The 16,875-nt window shown below is 37.9% G+C and overlaps 1 protein-coding gene and 1 long non-coding RNA gene across 11 annotated transcripts in view; one reads left to right on the top strand and one right to left on the bottom strand.

Annotated features, from left to right (window-relative positions):
• Nucleotides 1–16,875, bottom strand: part of VEPH1 (ventricular zone expressed PH domain containing 1) — a 182,069-nt gene that overhangs the window by 19,487 nt on the left and 145,707 nt on the right. The window lies entirely within an intron of this gene.
• Nucleotides 1–16,875, top strand: part of LOC118968266 (uncharacterized) — a 76,890-nt gene that overhangs the window by 15,502 nt on the left and 44,513 nt on the right. The window lies entirely within an intron of this gene.

The following is a 16,875-nucleotide window of genomic DNA, read 5'->3' as shown; positions in this document are numbered from 1 at the left end:
TCTACTGTTCTCCTGAGGCTTTCCTATTATGTAAATGACTTGTATCCTTTGCAACAGGGTGGCCAGAACTGTACTCATAAAGGGTTGCTTTCCTAAGAGAGATTTAATGTTTTTGCATTAAAGACATGGGCACCTGCCCCTCTGACTTACGTGTGTGTCCCCTGTTGAGCTGTGATTTTCTTTCTTTCCCTTGGTCCACACATTCTTATCTTCTACCTGTAATAACTGCTCTTAGTATGCCAAGAGCTGAGGCATGGAGGCAGTGTTTGCACTGCTTATGGTAGATCTAAAATAGAAACGGTCAAGTGGCTACCCAGATCCTACCTGAGGGATCTGGCTCCCCATATCTACATCTTTTTTGACAGAGGTGAGAGGTTTTCTAAATGCTAAGCTCTTTAAGAGCAGAAGCATATTTATTTTGTTCACAATTGTATCCCTAGAGCCTAGTCCAACATCAGGAATGGATGAACAGCATTGGTTTGCAGGCTCAGCACAAAATTTTCCAATGAACTGTATGAATGGTATTATAAAATTTTAAAGGGATTTTTTATAGAGGACATTTGCACTCACTGGAATATAAACACAATGAAGGCAGGGACTCTGTTGTATTGGCTGCTATAACCCAGCACTAAAAAAACCTGTGAAATAAGCAAGCATTAAATAAATAATTGTGGAAAAATGGAAGACAAAAACTGGGACTGGAAATGACTATTTTTCAGGCATCTTTTATTAAGACTGTTACGGCTATGTTCCGTAATTAAATATTTTGGAGTTTCAACCTACTGAATATAGATAGCATTTTGAGTTGCAAACATTTAATACCATCTTTTAGGCATTCTAATAGGCACCGTATGTATGAATGTTGTTTTAGCAAAAGTGATCTTGAATGTGTTCAACGGAATAAAAGGTTTTTTTTTTAAAAAAAATCATGTTCCCAAAATAAAGATTGAAGAAGCACCTGGGAGTTTTGTAGGTTTCAAAGGATGAAATCCATATTAAAATTTATGGGGGAAAAGCAGATGTTCATAAATATCAGTTTCAAAACTGCTAAGTCTCTGAAGTCTGTACTTGGCTCTTGGCATGCAGATCACCTCTCTACTTCTCACATAATTAAGGATCAATTTTTCATTCACCACAAACACTGCTAGCAAATAAAGTACTTAAAATAATACTTAAAGGTTCCTTTATTTTTCCTGTTCTGAGACCAGGTATGTCCCAGGTTGTTGCTTATAATTCACATTTGTCTTGGCAAAAAGTTGCTTAAAAGTTTAAGACAGATGGCAAGCTACACCCAAATGTTTGGGTTCTGAAGTCAAAAGCAGGCTTACTTCTTCAGAGGATTTAGTTTTTGTGCAAAAGGAACTGAGTAAAGAAGATAGGCGATAATTCTATTAACTGTTGAAGTCAACAATAACAAGAGACAGATGAAACACACGTAGTTCCAAATATTGGTGAAAATCAAAGCAAAATAAATCTCAAAACAAACAAATGTAAACCAATAGCTAGTGATACCTAAATTTGTGGACTTCTGACTTCTTCAATGTGCTTGGGGTCATCATCTCTTTCTCCTACTTGCCTTCTTTACCCTCCTGGTTCCTGGTTTCTGTAGCTTCCCCAGCTTTGCCCAAGAATTGCAATGTGGCTTCCATTTTCTTTTTTAAGATAAGAGAACTAGAATTGATTTATTTAGTATTAAGAGCAAGCTTCCTTTAAGACAAATAGACTCCAGAAGAGTAATAAAAATCATTCATGTCTAAGTAGAGTCATGCCCTGAGTATTTTAGTTAAATGGGAGGGACTGTGGTGGACAGACCCTATGATATGACCTCCCCAATAATTCTCATCTCTTGGGGTTCATCCCTTTATACAATCCCTTCCCCATAGATGTGGGAAGGACCCGTGACTTGCTTCTCACCAAGAATATGGAAAAGTGATAAGATATTAATCCCATGATTATGTTTTTATGTATACACACACATACACACACACATGCACACACATAAGACCTGTCTTGCTGGAAGATGTATAGGGAAACTTCACTGCTGGCCTTGAGGAAGCAAGATGCCATGTTGTATACTGTCTATGGAGAGGGCCACATGGCAGGGAACTGTGGGTGGTTTCTAGTACCTAAAACAGCCTTCAGCCAACAGCCAGGACTATAACTCCAAATAAATTATTTCTGACAACAACTTCAGTGAGTTTGGAAGCAGACACATCTCACTTGAACTTCCAAATGAAAGCCCAGCCCAGCCAATATCTTGAATGCAGCCTTGTGAGACCTTGTGAGACCCAGTTAGTCATCAGCAGCCTCTTGCCCCAAGGAAACTGTGAGATAATGAACAGGTGTTGTTTTAGTTTGCTAGGGTTGTGGTAAGCTGTTATGTAGCATTAGGAATCAATGTAAAGATTACACCATGAGGAAGGGCAGGTGACACCCTGTTGGCCAGTCCTCAGTGAAAATCGTGTCTCCACTTGGAGGGGTTACAATTCTTCCAAGTACACTCCAAAGCAGGCCTCAATAAAACATGAAGAATATCAAAGTTCAAATAATTTCTGTTGACTTAAAGAAAAAGATGTATGATCATAGTAAGCATGCACTAAGAAAGATTCTCTTGATAAACACCATCTAATTCAAAAGGGATACAAGCCTCTGGAAGTAAAATGATATTTTAAAATAGATGATTGTTTCTATGGTTTAAAAAAAATCATTAATGGGAATTTAAAAAACTATATTAAAAGCTCTCTTGCAAAGCCTTTTAGAGGAGAAATAAGCCAAGCAGCATGGAAAGATGAGAACATATTTGCAACATTATTTTGATTACAATGACAGCATGAGACAATGCTATGGATTCTATGAAAGTGTAAAGTGGCCTCTGGATCTTATAATGTGGTCTATGTACTGTGAGAGGGTACTGAGAGGGAAGCAATTTTCCAGAAATCAGTGAAAGCGTACATCTGGAAGAACTTTGGGTTCTGGCACATTTAAATTCTGTTCTAAAGTTATTTTTGCACAGATACAAAACATGGGATTGCCTCATGAGCTCTGTGTGCCTATGGTTAACAGGACTAATCCTAGGCACATACCTCAAGTATGTTTTAAGAAAAGAAAACAAGGTTTTTTTTTTAATGATCCCCAACATTTTCATGTAATAGTAAGGCTTTGTGTCTTTATGGTTAATTCCAGGGCACATTTTCTAACTATATGAGACAAGGGTGTGAAATAAGCTTATTGAAGGAAGAAAATTAATGGTTTATCTTTATATTATTTATATTGTCTCACATTGTATAAGCAGAGTGTTTTGTAGGAAACACTATGTTGAATGAATAAACTAGCAAAAGAGACTCTAAAGAATCTTATGCTGTAATTTTTAATTGATTCCAATTTCTGAAAAATATTACAATTGAATTCAATTGATAGCACCTGACATCAAGAACCTGTGATAAATAGATGAAGGAGATACTGTCCTGTATTCCAAGGATTGGAAAAGGTAGTTGATTGGGTCAATGGCATTCCTCCCAAAGGAAGATGGGAATACATCTTTGTGTTTGGGTTGTGATTGTTATTAAGCTTCTTTTGATCTGACCCTTTTGGTCCTCAACTGGATTAAGGCTCCTTAGCAAGAAGACCTATAGTGTTTGGTAGTTTCTGAAAATATTTAGCATAGCACTTTGCCCATTGATGCAGATGTTCAGTTAATTTTTAGAATTTTTTGTTAATTGAGACATATGGATTTTATCTTTAATTTAAATCAAGAATAGCATATTTAGGTTTTCAATTTTCATGTCTATTCACCTATGACCATTAGGCCCCTTCAGAACATCTTGTTTAAAAAAATATGTGTATATATGGAACTCATTTTATGGAATTTTATAAAACAGTTTTTACAATAAAACGTTAATGACTGAAAAAGAATGTTTGTCTGAATCAATCAATGCAGTATGTTGATTGCTTGTTTTCAAGACTCCCAGGTTTTCCAGATCACCAGTTTTCAGGAAATGTTGGTGTCAGGAATCCCAGGGAAACTTCTTACAAAGGCTCAGACACGGGTTCACCCTTGGAAGCCAAACACAGTAAGTTTGTGTTTGGGCCTGGGAATCCGCATTTCTAAGAAGCTTTCCTCATTATTCTGATGTGCACTGACTGGGAAATTAATCCTACACCCTGGGGAACAGATGTCAGGATGGCTGATCTTTCTCTGTTAATTAGTATTTGAGGAATTTGCCAATCCTCATGCTCATACTTTTCCATAATAGCTTGGTTTCATGAGACAAAATATATCATCTGGTTGCAAGAGCAAAAATTCCATTCTTTAAAATCAGAGATGTTATTATTCCAAATTGCGCAATATGGAAGGAAGAGATGAGGCATGAAAATGAACTTGTTAGGCTTATTTGAAACTTGGCAGAAGGTTGGGAGGTAGGCAAAGGTGGGAGATGCACTGAGCCGAGACAGCAGGGTGCTGACCTCAAAGAACTCATACTGTGTTTCAGTTTTCAGTATGGATGTCATACATGTGCTATATCCCATTTTTTGTCCTTTTTCCTTTTCCTTTCTCAGATTAGTAAGGGAGCCACAAATATGGTAGAATATTTGCTTTGATTAAAAAAGTCGCATTTTCACACTTACCTAAGGATCATGAAAAAAATAATGTGGTTACACAATTTTGGCAGAAACATGACAAGAGTTTAAATAAAACATTTATGGGAAAGCCAACATACATATTAGGGTTGAGTAGAAAACAAAGGTGGTAAATTGGGTTAAACTTCATAAATGTTTGATAAACCTACAATTTATTTCTTAACAAATTTATTTTTTTTTTAATTTTAACCCAGTAAGACTGTAAAGTGTTTTTATCAAAGTGGAAGCAAGGGCAAGAAACTACCAATATTTAAAATACAGAAAAACATTGACATTTCTAACACTGGTGACAGCAATAAAACTTAGTCACCAGACCACTGACAATGAAAGCTGGCCTTCACATGGGGTCTTCTTTTGTAATGGAAAGCAAAGAATTGTAGTAACTTTTTTTCTAATTAATGTTAGCCACCTTCATTTAACAACTGTGCAGTGAGCATCTAGTTCTACTATGTACAAGTGTCCCCCCTTATCCGCAGGTTCAGTTACCCCCATCAACTGTGGTCTCAAAGTAGCCTAATTCTTTTCCCCTCAGTGGCTCCATCATTCACCTCCTTCATCTCATCATGTAGGCATTTACCATCTCACACCATCCCAAGAAGAAAGGTGGTACAGTAACATAGTTTGAGAGAAAGAAACCACATTCGCATAACTTTGATTGCAATATAATTGTTCTATTTCATTATTATTGTTAGTCCCTTACTGTGCCTAATTTATAAATTAAACTTTATCATAGGAGTGTAAGTATAGTAAAAAAAACAGAGTACATATAGGGGTTAGTATCCATAGTTTCAGCATCTTCTGGGGGTCTTGGAATGTACCCCCATGGATAAGGGGGGTCCATTGTGCTACTACTTGGTATTGGGCATCAGAGGGTGCTGATGTGGAAAGAGCTCATTGAAGAAGCTTTCTTTTTCTTCCTTTGGAAGTCAGTTAAATAACCATGCTCCTCAGCCATGCAGGCAGTTTTGCTGTGAGCAAGGTCCTCTTGTCTTATTTCACCCCTTTACCTCTGCTACCACTCTCATTCCCAGACTGTTGCTCCCACTTCCCCTTTACATACATTTTCTTTTGGGTTTGATATATCTCTTTGGACAAGTATGTATTCTTGAAAAACATGCAGCAATGTTTAGTGTGCTTGTCATTTTCACAGGTGATGTTTTGCTATAGCCTGCATTCTCTTCCTTGCTGTTTCACCCAAGATCTCTACAAGGCCTCGGGTGTGTATTTAGTTTGTTGCCTCTTCTGCAGCAAAGTGATTCCATAGCGCACATCACTACTCAGCACATTTTATCTAAACATTCACCTAATGCTGGGCAGCCAGGGTACCTCTCTACCTTTGCACTTTCCAGAGCCATGCAACAATGAATATCCTCATACATGCCCCCTTGTGGGTGTGAGCAAGAATTTTTCTGGGATAACTAGGAGTGGAATTGCTGGATCGTTAAATTATGTGTAAGACTGCACAGAAAATGTTTTTATGTTCCCACACAGTTTGGACTCTCCGAACAAATTTTGCTAAAACTTGGGACCTGGCCTAACAGAACAAGCCTTAGAAGTTAACTCATGACTAATTAGAAAGTGAGAGATCATATAGTAGTAGTTATTGGGAAATACCTAAAGATCATTTATCTTTCCAGAAGTAGGTGTTTACGATTCAAGGTGGGGATGAGACCCAGAACTTGGAGGTACCCCTGGGTTGTCAAGCTGGGGTCCTAGTTTTATCTTCCCCCTGGAAAGATGTGTTTACATCCCCAAGATAAGAGTAAGAACCCAGACTCTTTCTCAAGGTGCAAGATCTTTCTACCTCATATATATAAATACAGGTTCATATTTTCATGGTTCTTTACCTATAATACAGACCCTAGTACATGTAGGATGATAGCTGGATCTCATTGTGTTGCCCCAGAGTTAACAGCTGGGCACAGGGGAACTGGTGAGATTATTTGCCATAAATAATAATATCTGCTCTGCTCCTGAATCCTTGTTTGCATGAGACATTAAAAATTTGCATGAAACATTACGCATATCCTTAACTTCACTAGGTTCTGATAAATTATTTTCAGAATGGCTGTCCAGTTTACATTCTCATCAGTACAACAGGAAGAATTCCTTTCCCACACCACTATGGAAGGCTCTCCTAGGCTCTAAAGTTTCTGGAAGAATTATCATCCAAGAACACTTTCTCCTGTCTGAAATAGGCTATAGTTTTAATGACCACAATCATATTGTCTGATTGCCTCAGGGGCTAGCAATAGTCTCCAATGACTTCTTAAACTATGGTAAAAATATAAACCACACTTCTGTGGAAAAGACTGTATTTTTCTCCCTCTTTATTGCCTTCTGCTGTCATGAGAGGCTTTCCAGGTTCTGGGAATCAGACCACCCTCTTTAGGTACAATTATTTTAACACACTAGTGCATACCAACATTTTTCCAAGGTCTAATTTTATTTAAGAACTATCATTTTGTCGACATGTTTACTACTTGGAGGAGTTACAAAAGGGATAAAACTGACTCTACCATGGCTTTAGGGAGAAGGCATTGCTTACCATGATGTGGGAATGTAAAATGTTTCTGTTTAGTCATTCAACAGATAGAGAACAGGGTTAAAAGCATTAATGAAGTAACAGGGATAAGTTAGATGTGACAAGTTGAACTACCTCTCAATAGAGAAATGGATAAAGTAAACTCTGTTCATTTACACAATGGAAAATTTTATAGATTCAAAAGTGAATGATCTAGCTCTACATGTATGAACAGATAAATTCTAAAATCAGCATTAAGCATAGAAAGCATATTGAAGAAGATATGTACAATGTGATACCACATAAATAAAATTTTAAAACATTCATGGAATAATACACACCAACTTCAGGAGAGTATTTGCAACAGTCTCTTTTTTTTTGTAAAGAGAAATATTTGAAGTAAAAATGGAAGAAATGTAAACAACTCTTCCATCTTGAGGTGGGAGTAGGAATCGCCTTTGGGCACTTCTCTGAATTTATGAGCTATTTTTTAATTTAATGAAGAATAAAAGTGAGGCAAAGAACACAGTTCAGGGAAGCAAAGAGACTGGAAGGGGTCAGAATCTGTGAGGAAGAAAGGCTCTACCTGTGGGGGGCTCTGATCCCTTGTGGAGGGGTCCCCTTGTTTTGCCCGCCCGTGAGACTTTTGCGGTGGAGGTCATTAAAAGGTCATCTCTTTTCCTGACTTGAGCATTTATTCTTGATGGGCGGCTTCATATTAAAGCTTCTTTTAATTTAGCTCTTCAAACTCAGAGACAAGCAGATGGACAAGAAATGTGTTTGAAATGTGTTATTGCTTTGTTTTAGAAAGCAAAAACCAAACCTAAAGCCTGCTGATACCAAGTTCTAGCATAAGGAAGTGTTATAGGATGGGTTAAATGATACAAGTGATACTTAGAAATAAGGTTTTTTTGGTGCAGAGTGGTATGGTAGAAAGGTTTTGGAGCCAGAAGATTTGAGTTTGAGCCACTGTCATTCAGTAGAAGTTACTGGGAAATACCTTAATTTCGTGGTGCTTTCAATGCACTTCTGTAAAGTGGCTGTGATCCCTAAGCTGTCTCCTTGAGAGAGTTGCTGCCACAAATCAACTCATGGGTAATTATACTACTTTGTAAACTGTAGGCAGATAATACAAAGTAGTGATAATGATGGTGATTTGAACAAACAAGGAGCTCTTTTTTGTGCATATAAAATGCAGTGTTTGGGGTCTCTAACTATATAAATATATGTAAATTTTTCTGAAATGACTGAAATGTTTTGAAATGAAATGAATTGTTTAAGAAACACTGATGTTAGGTGCCTGAGAAACATATTTCATTTTCTAAAAGCCAGTAACATACTTATCTGTCTGTTTTTGTTAGTTTGTTGTCAAACCTAGGAAAATGGGAAGTAATGAGATACAAACATAGAAGGATATAATGCAACATGAACATTTGAAAGGGGAGTAATGAATGCACATGTTTGATGGGGCCATATGAGATGTACAAACAGAAGTACACATAGAAATGTGCATGGGCAGTGGTCTAATGAGATGCACAAATGGATGGGTGTAATGATCAAGGCATTTAGTGGGAATGTAATGTGATTTATAAATGGAAGCATTAATGGGGAGGGTGGAAAGGGCAGGTTGTGAAAAGAAGCAAAGAGAAAGAATGCACTGCTTGCGTGAATGGAGGCGCCAGTAACACATGCATGGTGGGGATATGACGAGATAAAAATGGAATGGGATAATGAGGTTGCCAGATGGAGGGATGTAATGAGCTGTGCAGAAAGGAGGGAATAATGACAAACATAAAAGGAAGGATTTAATTCTATGAGTAAAGAAATGGCCATAAGAAGATGAGAACGCTGAAGGGAGAAGCAGAATGAAAGGGCTGTTGGTGAAGGGATGGGAAACCACAAGCTGGGCAAATGGAGCACTCTAATGAGAGGCTGAAATTTAGGAATGCAAGGAGGTGTGTCCATTAGGGAAATATTAGACACACATAGGCCTACAGTGACGTCCCTTGGCTCTGATCAGATACAGACCATAGCATTCAGTAAAGGAAGGAGGTAAAAATGGAAAAAATTCAAAGCAAGGCCACTAAGATAACCAAACTGAGTACAGAAAAGAGAAAACTAAACAGGTGAATTAACTGCAGCTTTGAAGCTGAGGAAGTAGAGGTTGTACAGATGCTCTGTATGGGGCACTGACTCTATGCTAGGTGCTCTGCTGTGTGCTTAACTAAATACCTCATTTCATTTCCACTTCTTTGTAGTGAGGTAGGTGGAATTGTTCCTAGTTTAATGGATGAAGAAATTGAGCTTCAGTGAAGTTAGCCAGGATGCCCAGATTCCCAGAGCAGGTTGATGGTGGAGATGTAACTCAAGCCAAGTCGACTGGGTTCCAGTTGCTTTTGCCTCTCTTCTTGTGTTGCGTAAGAGTGGTCTGTGGGACCTCCTGCCTCAGAGTCACCTGAATCACTTGTAAAGGATGCAGAGTCCCAGGCTCACTCCAGCAGTATCATGTGCAAGATCCATAGAGGCCCCAGGAACTTGCATTTAAATAAGCTCTCCAGGGACTCTTGCATGCACTGTCTGGGTACATCTCAGTGAAACTAGCACTAGATTGGGGGGCGGTGTTCTAATGCCTCCCATCAGCTCTGTTGAAAGATCATGAAGAAAGGGGACTACATTCAGCATAAGCAACTGGGGTTGGCTATAAGGGGCACTGTAGAAGGGATAAGCAGACCCTGGAATGAGGCATCACGTGATTCTGTGGACTGTATTAAACAGAGCACTTTTTATCAAGGACCTCTTCCCTTCAGGGGCATCTTTAATAGGAACCCAAAATTAGATTGAGAATCATATAACAATGCAAAAATGTATTGAAAATAGACTCCAGGAAACATCTGCTTGCTGAATAAAACAAAACAAAACAAAAACAAAACAAAACAAAACAATGAAGATGACTCTGCAGTCTGTAAGGAAAAGAGGGTAATCTTTAGAAGCAAGTTGCCAATCTACATGCAACTTTCAAGGTCTTAAGAAAAAGCAAATAATGCCACTGATTGTTCTCTTTATTGATATTCTAGTATTGAGATGTCTGAATTGCTATGATTTATTTTAAAAAGTCAGACTTCATATTTTGAAATAAGTGTCAAATTTGGATGGCTACTCACAGCCTCTGCTCAAAACATTTTTAGCAGCCTCTTTCAGGATTGTTTTTAGAGTATATTCATGAGCCACCCAAGAAAAAGTTCCACTGCTTTAGTGAAACCCGGTTTTTAACTTGGAAAACTATAATTCAGTTTGAGGTCTCCTTTAATAATAGACCTGGGTCTGGATTCATTTTTGGCTATTGGGAAAATAAGGATCATTCTCACGAGATGAAATTTGTCATCCATTTTGTTTAGAGGGGTCTTGCAATGGAAGTACAATAAAATAATACAAGTTACTGTTTTTTGAGCTCTAACTATGTGCTAGTCAATGTTCTAAGAAGTTTAAATGTATTGTCTTCTAAGTCACATGACATCCCTGTGAAGTGGGTACTGGTATTTTTTGCTCTTTGCAGGGAAAGAGAACTTACATCAAAAAGCTAGTAAGTGGTGGATCCAAGATTCCGACCCATCTCCTGAGCTTCTAACTACTACACTTCTACTTTGCTTGAAAAGAGGTGCTATTTATTTTCTAATAGTTTAGAGCCCAGCGTTTGTAGGCATTCATACCATATTCATGACAGCACTGAGAGAAAAAGAAAAAGGTTTTACTCATGCATTGATTATTTAAGAATGGAACCTAAATCACTGTTGGATTAGAACAGACATTTCAGAGGACTGCATACCTCTGGTCCCCCAGGAATAAAGTTATTTCGTTAACTGTTCTCTAAGGATTTTTAAAAAAATTTCCTCGACTGATGCAGAACATCTGGCTGACAGTGAAGGGATGTTCACTACAGTAGTAAAATTGACATGCTTCATTACAGGACAGTCTGGCTTGTGAAACATGAAGGAAATACATGCGATAAGCCAGGATTTAAATTAAATGGAGAAAGTATTTCTTATGCCAATTTTAATTTGTTTAAAAAGGTTATGTACAATCTAAGTACAGGATATTAATAGTGTGTATCAGTTAGCCAAGTGTAAAATAATAATTTCCTAACTTTTTAATAGTGAATGGAATTGTCACTTAGGTTCAATGTGTTTATAAAATCATGTGCAATCACTTAATATGATGAGGTGTGTGTATGGAATTATTTAAATGAGGGGTTCTACAGATTGCTATCATGTATAGTTGCTAAGGCGAAAAAACAAATCCAAAGAAATAGAGACAGTATTTAGGGAGGCAAAGTTTAGAATTTGGCTGGACTTCCAAACTCAGTGGTCCTAAGGCATCAATAAAAGTCATGCTTTGAAAGTCTGCAGAGGACGTGTGTGTTCTCAAGGACTTTTCACCTTTGCTCCTCTCCTCATGCGTTAATGGCGTTAATCCCAGATGAGCTATTAAGTGGCCGTGGAGGAGGGGTGCAAGTGCACTGATACTACACAGACTGTGATAAAAGTTCATCTCATGCTTAATGCTCTCCAGTGCTACCTGGCTTTGCAGGCCCTACATAGGGAGCCTGGTGTAAACGCCCCAGGTCCTCACTATCAGCTTCATCTGGCCTCAAGACCATTGCCTAGCGGCCTCAGCCTTGGGCAGCAGCTGCATGGCTGAGCTTGTGCCCTTGTGTCTGAGTGGAATAGTACAGCATGTGGTAGGGCTAGGAGGTGAAGGTCAGCACAAATCCATCACCTAGTTCATTTAGAAAATAACTGCTGTTTTCTGGGCTCTAAAAACCATCTTTCTGTTTCTTAAATTGGGTTTCCTATGTGTAGACTCTTTCTCTGCAGCACTTAAAATCTTTCCTTTTGGTCTGCCTCTTTACCTCTAGCTCTTCAACATGGATCTTCCTGGTCTTGAAAACTCTCACCATTTCATTTCTCCTCAACCAAAAGACAAAAGCCCAAGAGTGGGTGAACTCAATTTTAGCACCTGAACTGCTGACCTCTGCTGGGAAACATCATATTTCCATTTTGCTTTAAATTCGTCAACTCAGATTCCAAATGGGTGTTCCTCATTACCCACCAGTCCTGCTCTATTTTTCTAGTAAGGTCATGAGTCTTTTCTCTGGGAATTTCATTTCAGACTTGCTCTTTCCTCAAACCTCTGGCATTCCACCCCTCCCTCCCCCACCCCACTTTCAGCTGATGGCCTCACCTCTTATTTCACTGAAAAAGAAAAGCCAAAAAAGGAACTCATTCATCTTTCCACCATCAAATCTACTAAATCATCTGGGTCTGCATGCAATTGCTTTTCCTCTCATCTGCTCATCGTTCTCATCCTCTCCATTGCATCATCCTGACAGCTTACAAACATGCTCTGGGGCTCCCATTTTAAACCATCTGCACATTTCCTTCGTGACCTATCCAGTCAGCACCAAGCTTATACAACAGCGCTCTACAAGGCTGTATCTCCTTCCTCATTCCATTTCATTTCCCTGCCTGCTCTAGTTTGAACCTTGCCCTTAAACTTCCATTAAAACTGCTCTTTCCAAGTTGCCCAATTGGACAGACACTTTTCTATACTTAACTTCCTCGATCTGACTGTCGAATCCCATCCACTTCCCTTCTCTCCCTTTCTTGGACAGTCACTGAGTTCCGTGACCTCTACATTTTCTGGGCTTCTTTGGTCTCTCAGGTGGCCTCTGGACTCAGTTCTGAGTTAAGTCCTTTTCCTTTCACTACTGTCTTCCCAGTGCTGTCATGTCCCCTGGCTTTCACAGTCTCTGTACCCATGTGCCCTCATGTATATTGCTGGCTTAAATTGCTTTGCATTCGCCTACTAGACAGTTCCCTGGGGCATCTCACAGGCATTTTAAACTTAAGAGGTTAAGTCTCCCTCGCTCTTACACCCCTCCCCCCATTCTCCTGCTATTTCTTTTTAGCTACAAAATTTATACTGAATGTGTCATTTCTTTCTTTCTGTAAAAATCATTTAAGCCTTGAATTATTGCAGTTTAAGCTACTCTCTTCTCTCCTCTGGCTTAACTGTAGTCTCCTTTGTGATCACCCGGCGCCTATGTTTGCCCCTTCTGGATGGCTTCCACACTACAGACCCAGTGACCTCTTGAAAACAAGCTGGGCAATGTCTGCTGCTCAAAGTTCTTCGGGAACTTCTCACAGACTGCAATAAAATCGCAGCAGTTCCTTGCCCTGGCTTCTGACCTGGCAGTAAATCCCCTAGATCAACTCTTTTTTTTTGTCCACAGGGTTCCACCCTGATCCTTTCTCTTCTCCCAGCACTGGAAGGGGAGTGAGTTCACTTGGAGGTTCAGAGGTTGGCATGACCATCCAGTGACATAGGAAGAAGAAAATATTAGAACTTCCATTTTTATTTATTTTCATCCTATCCTTTGAAGTTTCTATTTTTGAATATGTTTTATAATGAAAACGAGTATAACGATACATCTATATTATTTGTAATTAAATAAATATAAACACTGAGGGTGCTTGTTCAATTTCTTTTTTCTGATAGGGTGTGTGATTTAGATTTTGTAGAATGCTCTAAATTATTTTGCCAAGGTTTTGCCCTTTTTTTCTTTTCCTCTGGCTGTTGTGTTTTGTTTTGGTTATTTGCTCTCAAGGCCTTTGTGCAAATTGTTCCCTTTGCTGGGAAAAGTCGTCTGACACCAGCTCAGTGGAGGCTTCTCTGACCACCCAAGGGCTCCCGTTCTTCATCACGCTCTTCAGACATTTTATTTTATTTTATTTTTTGCAGCATCTATCAGTGTGGCCTTGTGCCTTTGTTTACTTGCACATTGCTTGTGTCCTTTGGAGCAGGGCATGTTTATGTTCAGTCTCTGCACAGTGCTTGGCAGAGAGCAGACATTCACAAAAAATATTTTTAACTGAATGAATGAACTTAGAGTCATATTTACCATGATGTCACTGTGATTATTTTTTGTTCTTCTCCATATTATTGCTCATGTCATTTTCCTTAAAGTGGAACCATTTTCTTCTTTCTTTCAAAAATCCAGATTCCAATTTAATGTCCACTGTCCTCCCAACCACCTTGCTCACCGAGCAGGAGCATGCCTGACATTTGCACCTGAGACAACATTCCTCCTGCAGTCTGCCCTTTGCACCTGAGACAACATTCCTCCTGCAGTCTGCCCGCCGACTGCCTTGCCTGCAATTTCCTATGATAATTTGTATTCTCATGGAGTTTGGCCCTTAATCACTGGATTTACCCTGTGGCCTGGCTTCTTTGGATAGATTCTTATTCAACCTTCCTTTTATCTCCTTACCTCACCTTTTCATCTCAGATATGGCCTGCCAGATTTTCCTAGATCTGAGCTTATTGTTTAAAAGCCTGAAAACCCCCAGCTCCATCTAGGCTTTTGAAATCCCAAACCCAATTCCCATTTACCCCATTCCCACCTGGCTTGCTCTGAAAGGGAAGTTTCAACATGACTAACCTTTCTCAAACCCTGTGATTCACACTGCTCTCCCTTGAGGCTGACCTGACATCACACATGTCGACTACAATTTCTCTTAAGAATTTGAATAGTTGCAGCCTATGTATGATAAGCCCACTCCCATCTACTTACTTATGCATTTATTTATTCAAGCACCATGTTAACACTGTAACTCAAAATACTAAATCTAAGCCTTTGGAAGCTCAGAAGGTCTCCTTTTGTTCCACCTGGAATTGGTGCTTCAGTTTTATTTATGCTCTGACACTATAGCCAATTACCCTGGGAACTATCAAGTGTGTTTGTAGCACTGTGGACTGAAAACAAATCTCCAAATGTTAGCCAGATGCGGCACATTTTTATTTCAGCAGTAAATTTAGTTTTTCTTTTTTTTCATAATGGGCATAGTTTTGAGACCTCATTTCTATGGCATATGGAATTTCTCCATGCTTTGGGAACTGGAACATGTGTCTCAATAAAACAGACTTCTCTCTCAAATTCTAGTTCTTGAGTGATCCCCCAAGCAACTTTGTCAACTGTCTGATCCTCTGATAATCAGAGGCTGTTCCCTCTGAAGGCCTGGGCTGCACATACGCTGGAATGGAATTACTAATGGTGTCCCTAGTTGCTCCACAGAGGCCATGCTCTTCATTTCTTAAATAAATCAGTGAATTTTTTGTCCTTTTCCTAAAATATTTATTTTATAATGATAATTGATCTTAAATTGGACTTTATTTTTACTAAGTAAACTGTTCAATGACATTAATTTACATAAAGCAATATAACTAAAAATGGTATTTCCATAATAATTTTTTTCCTTGGTTATAAAAGAAATACATACTTCTTAGAGAAAAGTTAGAACATGCTAATAATCCCCTCAGTAAGTGCTAAACATTGATAGTATTTTGGTATACTTCCTTTTTGTTGTTTGAATGGACAAACCTCCAAATAATCTTCTTTATATAAATAATTTTGTACCTTGAAATGTGGTATTTGACATGTTTTTTCATGTCATTAAACATTTTTCATAGGCATGATTTTTTATGGATTCTTAGGATCCTTCCATATGATGGAGATACATATGTATGTCATATATCATATACATTATATATATGTATATATATGTAAATAGTTTTATTCTCTCATCTTTAGATATTTAGGCTTACGAATAACTCCACAATACTTTTTTGGTGTGTGTGTATCTTAAGTTTGTACACATTTCAGATTATTTCTTTTGAACAGATTCTTAGAAATGGACTCACTATGTTAAAGGATATGAATATTTTTAAGACTCTTGACTTGCATTGCTAAATTGCTTTTTAGAAATGTTGAAATAATTTACACTCCAACTAAAAATGTGTGAGAGTGTCTAAACACCCTTGCTCTAACCAGCACTGATTATTGTTTTTAAAGAAATGGATTAAAAAGGGTAAAGTTTTTTTTTTAAATTTCTATTCTTATATCTTTGACTACTAATGAGGCTGGATACTTTTTCTGGACTGAGTGCCCTTTGAGTTGTTTGCTCATGTCCTTGGCTCACTAATTGTTTATTTGCAGGAACTTAACGGTATTTTAAGGATATTAAACATTGTCTTTCATGCTTGTTATACATATTTTCTTTTTAAGTTGTTATGCATGACAGGTTTTGTTTTTATAACCTTTACATTTATTCTAGCCAAATCCATCATTTCTTTAAGACATTACTTACAGATTCAATTAATATTTTTAAGAAAGATCAGCATGTGCAAAGGATAATGTAACAAATACTCATGTACTTGCCAGATTAATTAATACCAACATTTTGCTTCTAATTTTTTAAAAAACAAAATTATAGATGAAATTGAGATCTTAATTCCTTTCCCAGTAAAAATTTCCTGTCTCCTTTCCATACTTCCTTATATCAGAAGGAAACCCCATCATGAATTTGGTATGATTCTAAATATGGTGTATTTTTACCACAAGTATATTTACCCATAAGTAATGCATAATACTGCTTACTGTTATAAAAATTTACATGAGCTATCATACTATTCATATCATAATTTGTAACCTGCTTAGTAAAGCTCAGTATTATCTTTTTAAGATTTAGCCCATTTTATTCCAAATACTCTATACATAAATTTCACTGTATATATAGCATGACTATCCCACATTTTTCTTCATTTCTGTACTGATGGACAATTATATTGCTCCTGATTTTTTGGTGCAAATATCACTT

Source organism: Manis javanica, chromosome 3 (genome assembly GCF_040802235.1).
Source record: "Manis javanica isolate MJ-LG chromosome 3, MJ_LKY, whole genome shotgun sequence".
NCBI classification, from domain to species: Eukaryota; Metazoa; Chordata; class Mammalia; order Pholidota; family Manidae; genus Manis; species Manis javanica.
This window is presented reverse-complemented; position numbering and strand designations above follow the sequence as displayed.